The sequence below is a fragment of the Rhinolophus ferrumequinum genome, chromosome 2 (assembly GCF_004115265.2).
Source record: "Rhinolophus ferrumequinum isolate MPI-CBG mRhiFer1 chromosome 2, mRhiFer1_v1.p, whole genome shotgun sequence".
NCBI classification, from domain to species: domain Eukaryota; kingdom Metazoa; phylum Chordata; class Mammalia; order Chiroptera; family Rhinolophidae; genus Rhinolophus; species Rhinolophus ferrumequinum.
The window spans coordinates 45,826,569-45,841,015 of NC_046285.1; positions in this window are offsets into that span (position 1 = coordinate 45,826,569).

The following is a 14,447-nucleotide window of genomic DNA, read 5'->3' on the forward strand; positions in this document are numbered from 1 at the left end:
GCAGTGGGGGCCCTGGAGAGTACAAAGGGAAAAGCAAGCCATGTAATGCATTTTCTAAAGGAAGTGATGAATTTCAAGGAACTGGGAAAGTACATGGCATATTTGTCCGTTTATCAAAAGTTCACCATTAAGCTACTCTTGGTTCACATTGACTGTATTTTAGGATAAGACTTCTGACTCGAATGTTATTAAAAAAAGAAGGGAGACCAAATGAAGGGTACTTTCTCCTTCAGCCACCTTGTCTAGGTTTCCTTGCAAACACTTTTTTGCGGGGAGGGAGCCAACAAATATAGCCATTATGAATATTAAGTCTCCTGGAGCTTCTTGCTGAGCTTTTGCTGCAACAGATTGGTAATAACAGTATCACAGAGCCTTCTCCCTGGGGACTGCCACACAACAGTCCCTTCCAAGACATGCTTGACTCCACCTCACTTGCTTTTCACTTGGCTGATCAGAGGGACCAGCTGTGATAACAGGTAAACTCTTTCAATAGAGTCCATTTATTTGGTAGAAACTGTTGGCCATAATTGTGAATTGGAGATCCAAATGACAGATAATGACTGAAGTGGTTAGGTATCTACTCCAAACTTTATCTGGTCACTTTACACTTACATGTCTACATAGAGCTAGGTCATAACTTCTCATAGTTTTTCTGTAAAACAGGGTGGAAAGGGTACAAGCCCTGGAGGCAACACCAGGATGCACTGCTGGAATTTTCTGTTTTAGCATAGCTGATACTCATCTTTAGTAATATAGGAATTTCTTTTTTATGTTTTATTTTTCCTGTTATATAGTGAAATGTAAAAATATTCCACTAGATTCAATTTAATTCAGTTAATGCAATAAACACTTATTGGGTGTTTATGATACATGGAACACCATGATGGACATATGAGAAGACAAAGAGGACCTAGCCTTGCCCTTAAGGATCTTACAGTCTAGTAGGGATGATAAGGTTTGCATACAAATGACTATAAAACTAAGTAGACCAGGTTATAAGAATTTTTTTAATGATGGAAAAATGCTTACAAAACAGTGCCATGAGGAAAATTAAAATGGACACTAAACTACATGTACAAGTTGAGTTCTCTTAAAAAGTACACATGTAAAAACTGAAAGAGAATACTCCAAAGTGGTAACAGAGGTTGTCTGGGTGATGGACTGAAAAGTGACTGTAATATTCTTCTTTATTCTTTTCTATTTTTTCAAAAAAATTTTAATGATCAGTCTGTGTTAGAATAAAAATAAGCCTTATTAAATGAATGAGAGTACTATAAAAAATACAAATTGTAGTGGAAGTACAGTAGTGGAAGTACAGAGGAGCAAAAATTATATCTGACGTGTGGGGAATTGGGACGGCTTTAAGATTTCTGTCTTTCATAATGATGCAAAATTTTGTATCTTGGAAGTAGATGATGAAATTTTATTGAGTTGAAAGGCATATTCCTACAACTTCTTTTCTCTATGACATTGGACTACAGAGTGTCTCTGTCTTTCATTCTCTCTCTCTCTCTCTCAACTATAGCTCTAGTAGCTGCTAGCTGGCATATTACCTTTTAAATTTTATATTATTTTAGACACGCTTTTACTACACATACCACTGAGAGCTATTTCCTAAATCAATAGTTGTTGTCAATCACTAGTCATTTTCCTAGTTCGAGTAGATAGATTTGACAAAGAATCTTTCCACTTGTCCCACTGACCCTAGAAATGCTTTATTTTATCATTGACTGGCAAGGGCTGCTCTTTATCCTCATATTCTTCCGAAGTCTTCTGTATTGGTTAATGTTCAACCCACAAACACATGTTCTCCATTGTCCAAAAGGCCTCTAGGAAAGAGACTTATGATAACATTCCACAAGCCATCTACCTCATTAGCCCATGTGCTTCCTGTTCTCTTACTGTTTGCCCTGGGTGATGAAATTTTCCATGTTGTGTGGTGAAGTTGCAGAGGTTTGTTAGGACAGACTTTAGATGGCATGCACAGGCTTCAGCTAACCTGAAAGGTGAGAGTCTTGGTTCTGTGTAACATTGGATGAATCAGTTACCCTCTCTATGCCTCAGTTTCCTCACTTATAAAATGGAGATAATAATAGTACCTACTTCATAGGCTTATTTTGAAGATTAAATTTGGCATTCATAAGCATTTGATATATGAGGTGTGATCAAACAATACGGTGAATGTTTAAATAAAATTTAGTACAGTAAAAGACACATTGCCATCAATCCCCCTCAAAATATTCCTCCTCGCTTTGAATACACTTATCCTATCGTTCTTACCGCTTTCTGAAGCAGTTCTGGAAGTCCACTTTTGTAAGTGTCTTTAGCTGTGCTGTAGTGGCTGCCTCGATGTCCTGAATCATTTTGACTTGGGAAGAGCCAGAAGTCGTATGGTGCCAGATCCAGTGAATAAGGTGGATGAGGACACACCATAATGTTTTATTTGACAGAAATTGCCATATGCCAGAAGCGATGTGTGACACGGAACATTGTCATGATTGAGGATGATTTATGGCACACTTTAAAACAAACCTTCTCTCAACCATAGCTCACACCTGACTGCACTGAACAAGTTGAAACTTGTCTCACACTGTTACTAAGGTTCAACGTGCTGCTTCCCATATTGAAGATTCCTGCCTTTCCGTTGGGTGGCACTTGGCAGCAGCATTCACCGTATTTTCTGATCACAGTGGAAGAAAGGCTCCGTGTCACATATCGCTCTAGTACGGCAATTTCTGTCAAATAAAAGCTTTATGGTATGTCCTCATCCACCTTATTCACCGGATCTGGCACCATGAGAGTTCTGACTCTTCCCCAAAGTCAAAAAGACCACGAAAGGTAAATGTTTTGAATCAATTCAGGACATTGAGGCAGCCACGACAGCACAACTAGAGACACTCACAAAAGAGGACTTCCAGAACTGCTTCAGAACATGGCAAGAAGGATGGGATATGTGTGTTCAAAGCAAAGGGAGTATTTTGAGGGGGATTAATGGCAATGTGTCTTTTCTTTTGCTGTAATACGTTTTTTTATTTAAACATTCACCATATTTTGTGATCACACCTCATATAGTTGTTACTATTATGATGTATAATAGGCCTGGAGGATTGTGGCGAATTCTTTTTTCTCTGTAATAGATTATAGGAAGAAGAGGAGGCAGGAAAATATGCTGGAAGATATGATAATCTTACATTTCTTTCTTTAAAATAATAAGGGACAAAAGAACATGTAAAGAAATAATTGCTATACAATGTGATTCATGCAACGACAAAACTATCTTCAAGATATAGAAAGGGGAGTGATGAACTGGACATGGAGCAGGGGAGGCTTTGAGAAGAAGTGCTACTTGGACAGAGTTTTGAATGATAAGTGAGTAGTGGGGGGCATTGAGGGTAGTGGTGACGGGGGACGTGGCAGTCAAGGAGGGTTTGGACAGCATCATGACTTAGGGATGGTACCTTGGAAACTGAAGTGTGGGAGGAGTAGTGAGAGATGAGACCAGACAGGGAGAGTGGATCCAGCCCACGAGTAAGATTGCTTTTACCTGTGTATAGATGGACATTTGGATCACAGCTTCTTAAAGGGACTGAGTGTTCCCTGAGCCTTTTCTCCCACCCCTTCCAGGCTTGTTAATTTCATTCCCATTAAAGTGCTGCCCTGGCTAGGCTGACTTGTTTAGTACTGCCTCTCAGTTGGGAGGGGGAGCAGAACTGCCACCCTAAAATATGCCTTGTTTAGGATATTGATTATTTTAAGCTGATTATTTTTAAGAAACAAAAGAGGAAGAATCTTTGACCTTCCCCCTAACTACCTAAAAAAACTTAGATAGAGGGACCTGTTCCAGGAGAGGAGCTGTCGTCATAGATGACTATTCTTTCATATGAACTAGTATTCAATAAACAGAGAGGAACCGAGCAGGCTCCTTTGATGAAAGTCCTCTGCATAGGATCTGTGTCCCGTTGTTAAAGATGGCCCAGCAAACATTTATTTATGAAACATTTGCTTTTCCATCTTCATGTGAATTGCCTTCCTCCCATTTGAAGTCCCCAACCTCTCCTTTCTCCTTAGCTCAAGATGGCAGATAAATGTCAACTGCCTGATTTGTCCTTGTTCTTATGGAACCCCCCATATGTACATATATAATAAATTCGGTTATTTTCCCTTGTTAATCTGTCTCATGTCACTTTGATTATTAGACCAGCCAGAAGAAATTAGAAGCATAGAAGGAAAATGATTTTTCCTGCCCCGTAGTTATTGTTATCCATTTGGGAAGCACCACTCCATAACTTCCCTGAGACCCTGTGTATCTACTAGTTATGCCTCCTCCACTGTTGACTTTCCCCCAGCAACATCCAGAAAGGCCAGTGACAGTCGCTTGTGAACTTGTCACTAACCCCTCAAAACTTGTCACGGATCCCTCAAATATCATCTCAGGGCAGACTCTGAGCCAAATTAATTCAAACGTGACTCACCTAGAGAGACAGGTTTACATATTAGAGAAACAGAGTTCCAGGTTCATATGGCAAGTCACATGCGCCTGCAGAGGATCAGCCTGAGTGAACCTGACTCAGTAGACATCCCACATGGAATGCTGAGCTGCTGGAAGTCTCTGTCTTCTGAGGGTGCATCTGGTAGAGGTGGAGTCTGGAGGTGGTATCTGGGGGGGTCTTCTCAGAGCCAGCAGGGTCGGGGCTGGGTTATGCTGGCCCATACTCTTTCTCGGCCAAGGCAAGTTTTCTACCTTTCTCTTTGTTCCTTACAGAATGTCTTTCTTTTTGGTGACTGTCAACATACTTCTTTTTGTTCATGATGCAGGTGAGTCACGTTTCAAAAAAACCAGCTAAGAAACAGGGTATTTCTGAAACAGCTTTGGAAATAGTGATGAAAAATAGTGAATTGGAGATTTTAATAAAAATCAAGTGACTTAATCTCTCCGAACCTCAGTCTCTTCATTTGTTTGATGGGAATAACAATGCTGTATTTGTTTCTCAGGAAATGGTGAAAAAGAGATGGGAATATATAACAGATACAAATTGTAAACTACTATTGTTGACTCTATTTTTATTTTTTTAATGAGAAAAGTCTCCCCCCACCAATTTGGTTTTTCCATTTGAGGCCCTATCTGGATATACACTTATTCACACCTATAATGTGAACTCTCCTAACAACAACAACAAAAAAAATCTAGATGCCCCCACACCCCAACTTTAAGTGACTCTGACAAATGCTGATTTAGAGTATAATAGCACAGAATATTTTAAATCAGGCCTGTTCTGAAAAATCTGAATGGGCAGTCAACACAGGGTTTTTATAACCCTGTACTCAATTCTTCAAAAATGTTGGCATGAACAGTATATGGATGTTGAAAATGTTAATGTAATTCAGCTAACCCAAAGTATATGCAAAATTTTCTTTTAAAAAATATATCCAAAATCTGCAATATAACTACTCTACAAAGTGATCAAACGCATTTATAATTTCCAGGCATATGCCAGCTCTCAGGGACCTCCGGCAGCTCTGCTAGTCATTTAAAGGTAGCAGCAGCAGCTTGAAGGCAACCGCAGGCTGCGGAGATGTACTCAGGAGTTAGTGCAAGGTCCACCCAGATTACATTTACTGGCTTTTTTTGATGCTTGGTTAGTGTGTGTGTGTGTGTGTGTGTGTGTGTGTGTGTAGAGGGGAGCAGTAGGGCAAAGTAAGACGGCAATTCACTCATAGTCAGGAACAACCCAACCAAATAAATTAAAGGAATGAGTGTCTATATAGGTGAGAAAGAGAAAGGTGTGTTAGTTCTAATATTATCTGACATTTTATGGCAATATTGATAACCTAATACTATGTGCTAGGTACTATACTAGGTGCTTTAGAGATAGTATCTTTCTACAGTTTTCAAAGTGTTTTCCCACATTATTAGCTTTTACTGAACTTTTGCCTTGGCTTCTAGGCTTTGGGAAGCTAAAGATGCAAATGGTCTAGAAATAATACAGATTGAGATAAACAAGAGTTATTCAGATTCAAGTAGGACCATCTACAGATACATCAGTCAGAAGTTGGCTCTTACATTGCGAATTACATCATCAGTAGATCATATTTCATGATATGCTGGCTAAAGCCTTTGGATTCCTGAGTCTGAGACCCTTTCCTTTGGGGCCAGAAAGGGTATAGCTGCAGCAAGACCTCCTGACTATAACCCGAAAAGCTAGAATCAAGGACTTATCTGAGTAAGCTACATACTATGAGAAATTGGGAAGAGGGGCAGCTCACTAAGTAAGGCTCCACTTACCTGGTCTACTACTTCTCTCCCTCTGGAAAAATGAACCATGTCATTATAAAAATAGTCCCTAAGATCCCAAGGTATTTCATAACCCTGGAGCAGGTGTTCTTATCCTAATTACACATAAGGAAACTGTAACTCAGAGAGATTAAGTGACATGCCTCATGTCAAATAACTAGTGGGAGGGACTTAGAACTAAAACTTGGATTTACACATCTTCAGACTGAAATTTGTTTATAACTGTAATCTACTGCTTCTTCATTAAACCAGACAAATGGCAACAATTTGAGCAAGACTCGAAATGCAACAGTCTTTTCTTAGTCTTGAGCCTTCAAACCTAGGCTGGAAAGATACCATGGCATTCCTGGGTCTCCAGCTTGACCACTGCAGGTCTTGGGCCTTCTCCCTTCATAATCACATGATCTCTTTATACAGATTTTGTTTGTTCTGTTTCTCTGGAGAACCCTGACTAATGTATCAGGTAACATTTATTAAGTGTTTTCAATGTGCTAGACATATTCTAAGAGCTTTTCCTGAATTCATTCATTTAATCTTTATATTGAAGTAGGAACTAGGAAACAGCATTGTTCTGAGCCTAGCATAATACAGGAAGGATAGAAGACACACATTGCAAGTCTCACCTGCGAGGGTGATTTTTGGGCTCACACCTCCAGCCTCCCGGTGATTTTGTAATGCCGAAGTCCCTGTACTCAATTCCTATCCGCTAAAAACAGCTGCAGTGGTTTCTTTTTATCTGTTACTAAAACCCTACCTGATACAGTGTTTACTGATCTTTATAAGTACTTTACTAACTTCATTTCTTTTTTCACCTTTTCAGTGTTGATAGAAGAGTTAGGGGCCCAACCTCTCACTGATGTTACCCTCTCCTGCCATTTCTCCTTTGTGGAGGGCACAGGAAATCTTGACTTTCTTGGGAAAGAGAAGACATTCGAGAGGAATATGAGGTGGAAAATGATAAAGAATATTACCACTTCTTTAGGCACTATGATTTTTTTGAAGTTTCCTCAAAGTTGGTTTACTAGTTTCGCAATAACACAGACCAACTTGAGGACTAAAACTCCTTGTATGAGGGAAGAGTCTCCATGGATCAGGCTGAAATTTCTGAGGGAGCTCTATAACTTTTACTAAGAAACGTGGATTTCATGGATGAAGCTATCTACAAGTGCTCAGCCATCACACCACATGGAAGAGGCGAAAGTACAGTTAAGCTAATAGTAGAAGGTAAGGAAATTTATTGGATGAACTTGGTTTAAAGCTCTGTGTCTATTCATAGGGATACTTTGTAAGTTTTCTCTTCTGGTATTCTTACTTTTTCTAATCTACTCAAATTATTATAGGCTCTTCTCATTTCCATAATGAGAGTCAGGTATTTGGAATGTCTGTTCATCTTAGCTAAAAATATTGCTCTGAACCAAAGTTGGTATATTTGTACTTATCATTCCAAAAAGCAAACAACACATAAAAAACAAAACAAAACAAAAACCCACTGGACTTATCCCAAATTCACCAAGTGAATATTAACAGTGAAAAACCAAAATGTTAAATAACAATATCCCTACATGAAAACTCTGGGATATGATGCGTAATTTAGTGACAAGAGCTCTGCAATGGGATTCAGGAGGCCCAGTGCTAGTTGTGGATAACTCTGGACAACTCATTTAGCTTTTCTAGGCTTCATTTTCTCACTATTAAAATACAGGATTGGACTGGACCAGTGGATCTCCACAGTGCCCCAGGGATCCTCGCCTTTTTCAGAATTACATGGAGAGTGGACTTCTTCCCACCAGAGATCTCATGAGGGTGGAGGGAGGCACGGCAGAATTCCTCCAGAGTAGGAATTAGAAGAGGTTGGAAGATAAGGGTGAGAATCATTTGTTATCTTCCGTGATTCTCAGCAGGGTATCTGAGGTCATCAGAGAGTTTGAAATGAATCTGCCAAAAGGGGAAGATTCCAAAAGTAAACACAGCAGTGGTAGGTGAGACCTGGAGGGCAGGAGCATACATGTCTCCTGATTTTCTCTCACTGTGCCTGGTTCAAAATTTTAACTATAGTGAACTTCAAGACGTGTTGCCTACTTAAGAGATAATGCAAAAATTCAGGAGGACAAGAGGTCTGATAGGCCGATCCTCCTGGGGCTGAAATAGAAAAGGAACCAATTATTTTGTTATTTTTTTTCAACCAGACTCTGAAATGCCCTAGGTGCAGTTTGGTAAGATTGATGATGAAGACATGGCCCCATGTGTCTCCAAGGGCTGGGACCTCATGCCCATTGTGACCTGGCTGGACCGGGCAGAGAGGGACTTGAGTAATCACAGTGCCGTGGGGGTCCTACACGAGCTGATGAATGGCTTCTACAGGGTCTTCTCTGTCCGAAAATACCCTGTCAAGTTGAATGAGAAATATGTCTGCCATATAACAGAGACAGACGTGAACTACCGGCCCTTCAGAATCATCCACAAATACCGGAGTGAGTGAATGAAAGCAGGGTGTGTTTCACTGCAGAGAAGTCATCACTCACTAATATTGATTGAATGCCAAATGTATCAGGCACTTTGGAGATTTAAAAAAACATCGGGGAACATAAGCTTGTAGCCTGGGGCAAGAGAAGTTAGTGAGGTGGAATCTCTTTGGGTTTTAAAAGAGACCACACACGTCAGAGACTGACAGCTTTCACCCTGATTGATGTGATTGTTACTATTGATGAGGCTTTTGTTCCTTTGTTAAGGACATCAGCTTTATGATGTAACAGGCCCAATGGATATAGTTGCCATTTATCAGCCTCTCACCACACGCCTGGCATTCTAAGTATTTCATTTTAATTCCTTGCCTCAACGCTGCAAGGTAATTGTTCTTATTGTCGCATGCCTATATGAGGAATCCAAGAGGTTAAATACGAGTATGACATAGTGACACCAAGAAGTATGACAGAAGTTATGTACAGTTTCACAGAGCCACCAGCTAAAAATCAAAGAATGGTGGCGGGGAGACTAGAAGACTGTTACATAGAAGGGTAGTGGATGGAAAAGTTGAATGATGTGAGATTTTAAGCTAGAGGTTTGTAGAGAGGAGGGAAGGAAAATGATCTGGAAGCTGTAATGAAAAGTAAAGAAGTCACCTACCCCAAGTGTAGGAAGAATGTTGGAAAGAAAACCTGCACCATGTGACAGTGCCAGAGGGGAAGTGCCCTCAGAGGAGAGCTAGACTTCAGTCTGAGCAAGAGGCTAAGGGAAGTATTAACAGGAGAAGTTGAGACTAGCAGGAGTTTGCTGATGAATGATAGCAAGTTTCAGAGGGAACCGTAGAAGAGTTCAGAAAGTTGGGAATGGGTCGGAAATGCAGTCAGAAAAAAGAAGGTACAGAGCCTGTGGGGCTCCGAGTCCATGGGATGAAGAATACACTGGAAGTCTTAGGCTTCTTGTGGGGTAAAACATGAGAAGGGAAAAAGGCGTAATGAGATTAGATGTGGTCTCAAGGCAGCGCCTGATGGCAGAGTCATAAATGTTGTGGGAGGAGAGAGGGGGAGGGGCGTGTCGGGAGCACACAGAGTTCTGATGTCCTCCCTTCACTCTGCCAGGGAGGTGTGAAGGCCAGGGTGGAGCTGCCTTACCTGGAGCTCGAGGAACTCTGGGTCTCCCTTCAGATTCTTGTCAGTGATGGTGTGAAAGCGGAGAAAGAAGCAAGACAGCCACGTGCGGTAGCTCAGGTTACACATATTACAATCCCAGGGCGCTCTTGGATCTGTACATACATAGACTAATGTGACTGGGTGCAGGGTGACTGCCCTGGATAGCACCTCAAACACACTGTATTTGCAAACTTATTGCATTGCTGAAATTCATTATTATTCATCTTGTCACAATACTGTGAATCCCTCACAAGCATAAACCATGCTCCCCTCTCTCTCTCTTCTGACTCCTGACACACACTAGGACCTTCGAATAGGTGTTGTTAGCTCTTAATTCCTGAGTCTTATCATCATGGCCTCAGAGACGCAAAATAACTTGGAACCTTGAAATGGAAACGCAGGACCTCTTTATTCCTTTTCTCAGGGTACATCAGGAGCACCCTCCTGCATTCTCCTCCGTGGGTGGGTTCCTGAGCTACTAAGGAGACTGCAGTCATCCCTTGGCCTGGGATGAGTTCCTTCCAGAATGTACTGGAAAGTGGTGCGAATTGCTGACTGATGACTTCAGCTGCACTTACCTGTGTCTCAGCCCCTAACAGATTCCAAGGCCCTGGGCCTGTTTTCTTTCTGTTTCCTTCTCTCTCTGACACTTGATAGGAAATAGCCCATTCACATAACTTTTCTCTTTTGGCTTCTCTAATTGTTCCCCAAACGGTATTGTTAAATTAATGAATGAGTAAATCAGGATTTTGCCTGGCAACTGGAGGACTGCTAGAGGTGAATGAGTTATTCGAGGGCTGCTGCGCTTAGGAGGAGCAGAGCGAATTCATTTTTTCACAACTTTTCTTTCCTGTGTAGTTTTCAGAAATATACTGTAGCTGAATGCAGGGTTTGTCTCTGATACAAACTTCCAGCCTGCTATGTTTTCTTTCTTTCTTTTTTACAGTGAGAAAGTATCCTCCTACATCTGACTACTATTAAGAGATTTAAATCACATCTGCCCAAGAACCACTGTCTTGCCCGGAGCTCCTGGCTTTCTCCTGTGGCTGAAATCCTTCTTGTCCTAGGCGCCTATCTGCCATAACCAGAAAAACAGTAAGGGGGTAACAGGACCAGTGTGTTGGATGTTGACTAAAATTATAGGAGCTCCCCTATTTTGTTTGTCTTAAATCTTATGTTGAAGTCTTGTTTCTTTCTGTCTAATTCTGTTTAATTATACAATTAATTTTAGTTGACCTATGCTTCTCACATGTTAAGTTCTCTGGTAAACTAAAAACTTCACTGCGGGTGTGGCTGGATGGCTCAGTTGTTTAGAGTGAGAGCTCTTAACAACAAGGTTGCAGGTTCAATTCCCGCAGGGATGGTGTGCTGTGCCTGCTGCAACTAAAGATTGAAAATGGTGACTGGACTTGGAGCTGAGCTGTGCCCTCCACAACTAGATTGAAGGACAACAACTTGGAGCTGATGGGCTCTGGAGAAACACACTGTTCCCCAATATTCCCCAATAAAAATTAGAAAAAAATCTTCACTGCAAAATGAAAGACAATTAAAGGGCCGATGAGCTATCTACTTTGTGTATATTTCTTGACGTGGTGCTTCAGTGGCAGACAACTTGGAGAGTTCAGGACAGAGCAGGTTTTCTCTAAGCCAGAATTTTTGGATTTTGGTAACAATGTTCACACGGGCACTTTGCTGACACATAGGAAAACTTGAGAAAGAGACATCTCTAAAAATGATTATGGGATTATTATGTCTGTAAAAACCTTCTCTGGGCATTGTTGGACAAACGCTTGACATCTTGGAAATATAAAGAAGGTGAGACTAGCTTTTGAAATTTTCTGATTTGCCCCGTTGATTTCAGGGTCTTTATTATTCCTAAACTCCATCTTCCAAATCTCTCCTATCTCCATGCTTTTTGTACAGATTCTCCTCCTTTGTTCTATACAAAAAGCAAGGAGATATGGGAGCCAGGCAATGTCTTTCCTGGCGGCTGGGCCTTGTAGGAATCAAACTTAGGTTCTGGGAGAGAGGAGAAAAGGCACATGAGAGAAAAGACAGAAAACTGCCCAGGAACCAGAGATTTTAATTGGCTCAAAACCAAAATTTTTTGAATCACTGGATTTAGGTGATAAAATAATTTCCATGGAGGTAGGACATATGTCTGCTTCTAAAACTTCCACATAGGATGGCACAAGAAGATGGCCCACCAGGAGATTTTTGCACTTGTACAGATTTGGCACGTGCATTCCGAAGGTAAGTTTTCACCAGGCTAAATCTTTGAGGTGTATGCTGGAGGTGGCTGGGGGACCCAGACTGACTGGCATGATTCCTGGATGTATCATCTCTGGGGAGAACAAGTTGGACTGGGGATCACTTTTCAGGGAACTTCAGAGGCCTGATCTGAACTTCATTCACATAACTACTTAAAAGAAACCCAAGCAAGAGGACATGCAATTTATTATTAGAACTAAATGAAGAAACTTATGAATTATTTATATGTGATCAGCAATCACATAATAGAGAACACTAATTAGGAATTAATAGTTCACACTGATGACCTTTAAGTAAAGGGAAACATTGTGGCAAAGTAGAATGAGTTTGAGAGGGACCCAGGTTTGAATCCTGACTGTTCCTTGCTAGTTGTGTGGTTTTAGACAAGTTCCCTAAACTTTATGAACTGTATGTTCCTTATATGTAAAATATCTTTTTTACAGGGTTACAAAACTATTACAAACCAATAAGGAAAAGGCCAATAACCAATAGAAAAATGAGCAAAGAGAATGAAAGAAAACGACAAGGACCTTTTCATGGAAAGATGCTCAATCTCACAAAAGGAATGAGATAATTAAAAATAAAGCAATGAGCGTTGCTTTATTAAGCCCATATTAAAATAAAGCCCAGCGTTGCAGGGCAGGGTAAATCTTGGATGACAACCACTGTCCTAAATGTAACAACCACTGTCCTAAATGTAACTGTCTAATTTTTCCCTCTATCAGAGGCCCCCAAGTTTGAAGACAGTGCTTGTAAAAAATGTAGGAAAATAGACATGCTCAGTTTATGTAATTTTGGTTCAAATGTAACTGGGTGCAACCTCTTTGAAGGATAATTGGCAATTACAAGCAAATTTATAAATGTACAACCCTCTAACGGTAAATTTTTTCATTGTATTTTCTTTGATTCAATTGGATGTTTTTACCATGTGCATATATTACATTTTTCCTCCTTTTTCCGCCTCCCCCACTCTGGTTCAAGCCGTTGTTTCTCAGTCTAGTTGTGTAGGACACGGCTCCTGGCCCATGCTGGTGTTATGAGACTTGTGATTCCGCTCCTCCCCACCCCCCAATTGAGGCAGTTGGTCGCTGGTCGTTGTTGGTCGGCTGCCCACAGCAGCTCACTGCAGCTCTTACCGGCTGCTGGCCACTCACACTGGCTACCGGCTGCTCCTGGCAGCACAAGGTAGCCCAAGGCAACAACACTCTGCAGCCCACGGCAGCTCACACCAACCTCACTGCAGCCCACCTCCAGGGAGAGCTGTTGTTCCCAACCTTAGCTTTAGAGGGAACAGCTCACTGGCCCATGTGGGAATCGCACCAGCAACCTAGGCGTTAGGAGCACAGCGCTCCAACCACCTGAGCCATTGGGCCGGCCCTATTACTTTTCAATACGAAATGTTAAATGATTTAAGAAATTAACTCCTATTGACAGGAAGACCCTGTCATTCCAGCAGCAGCATGATGCTTCCTGTTACATCATGAAACAGCTCTCCGCAGCAGTAGCCCAGGTTTACTACTCTCTCCACGTCCCACGTCCATCCAGATGTACTCTCAGGGCTCTGAGAGAATCTGCTTAGATCCTTCCATCCCTCCTTCCCCGTATTTCAGAAATAATTCAAGAAGACTGATGGAAACTTAATACAGGTGCTCCAAAACTAAAGTTAATTAAAGTGTTTTGTACTAATTTGCACGATTCAAAATATTATATTTTGATTATAGGAAACTTACCTTCTGAATTATGCTTCTTTCAGGCTATTTTATTTTTACTTCCTAAACACATACATACTGTAATAACAGGAAAAGTGCTCCCAAAGCATGGTAGAAGGTTGGGAGAGACCAACCAGTATTTAAAAGTGGTTGTGGACAAGATTCCCTTCCGAGAACGAAAATTCGAAGAATCAAACTGTGATTAGTGAGATCAGTAATCTGTAACAATGACATAAACACAGATTGCTTTTAATATTTGATTAACATTTGAGTAATACCCCAAATCCAATCAAGGTGACCTGGATATAATTTTAGACAAGCAAGACTTCTACACATATGACTGAAATTAAGAAAGCTTAAACCATCAACCGTAATGAGCTCTTTTGGAAGATAGAATTATTGGGGGTGGGGAGCACATGATACTTATAATAATCACTTGGACAGGGACTTGGAAAGCAAGTATTGGTCATGTGTCTCCCAGATGCAGCAGAACAGAGGCTCTTAACCAGCCAACATTCAGTCCACTTGGAAATGTTTATCCCTATA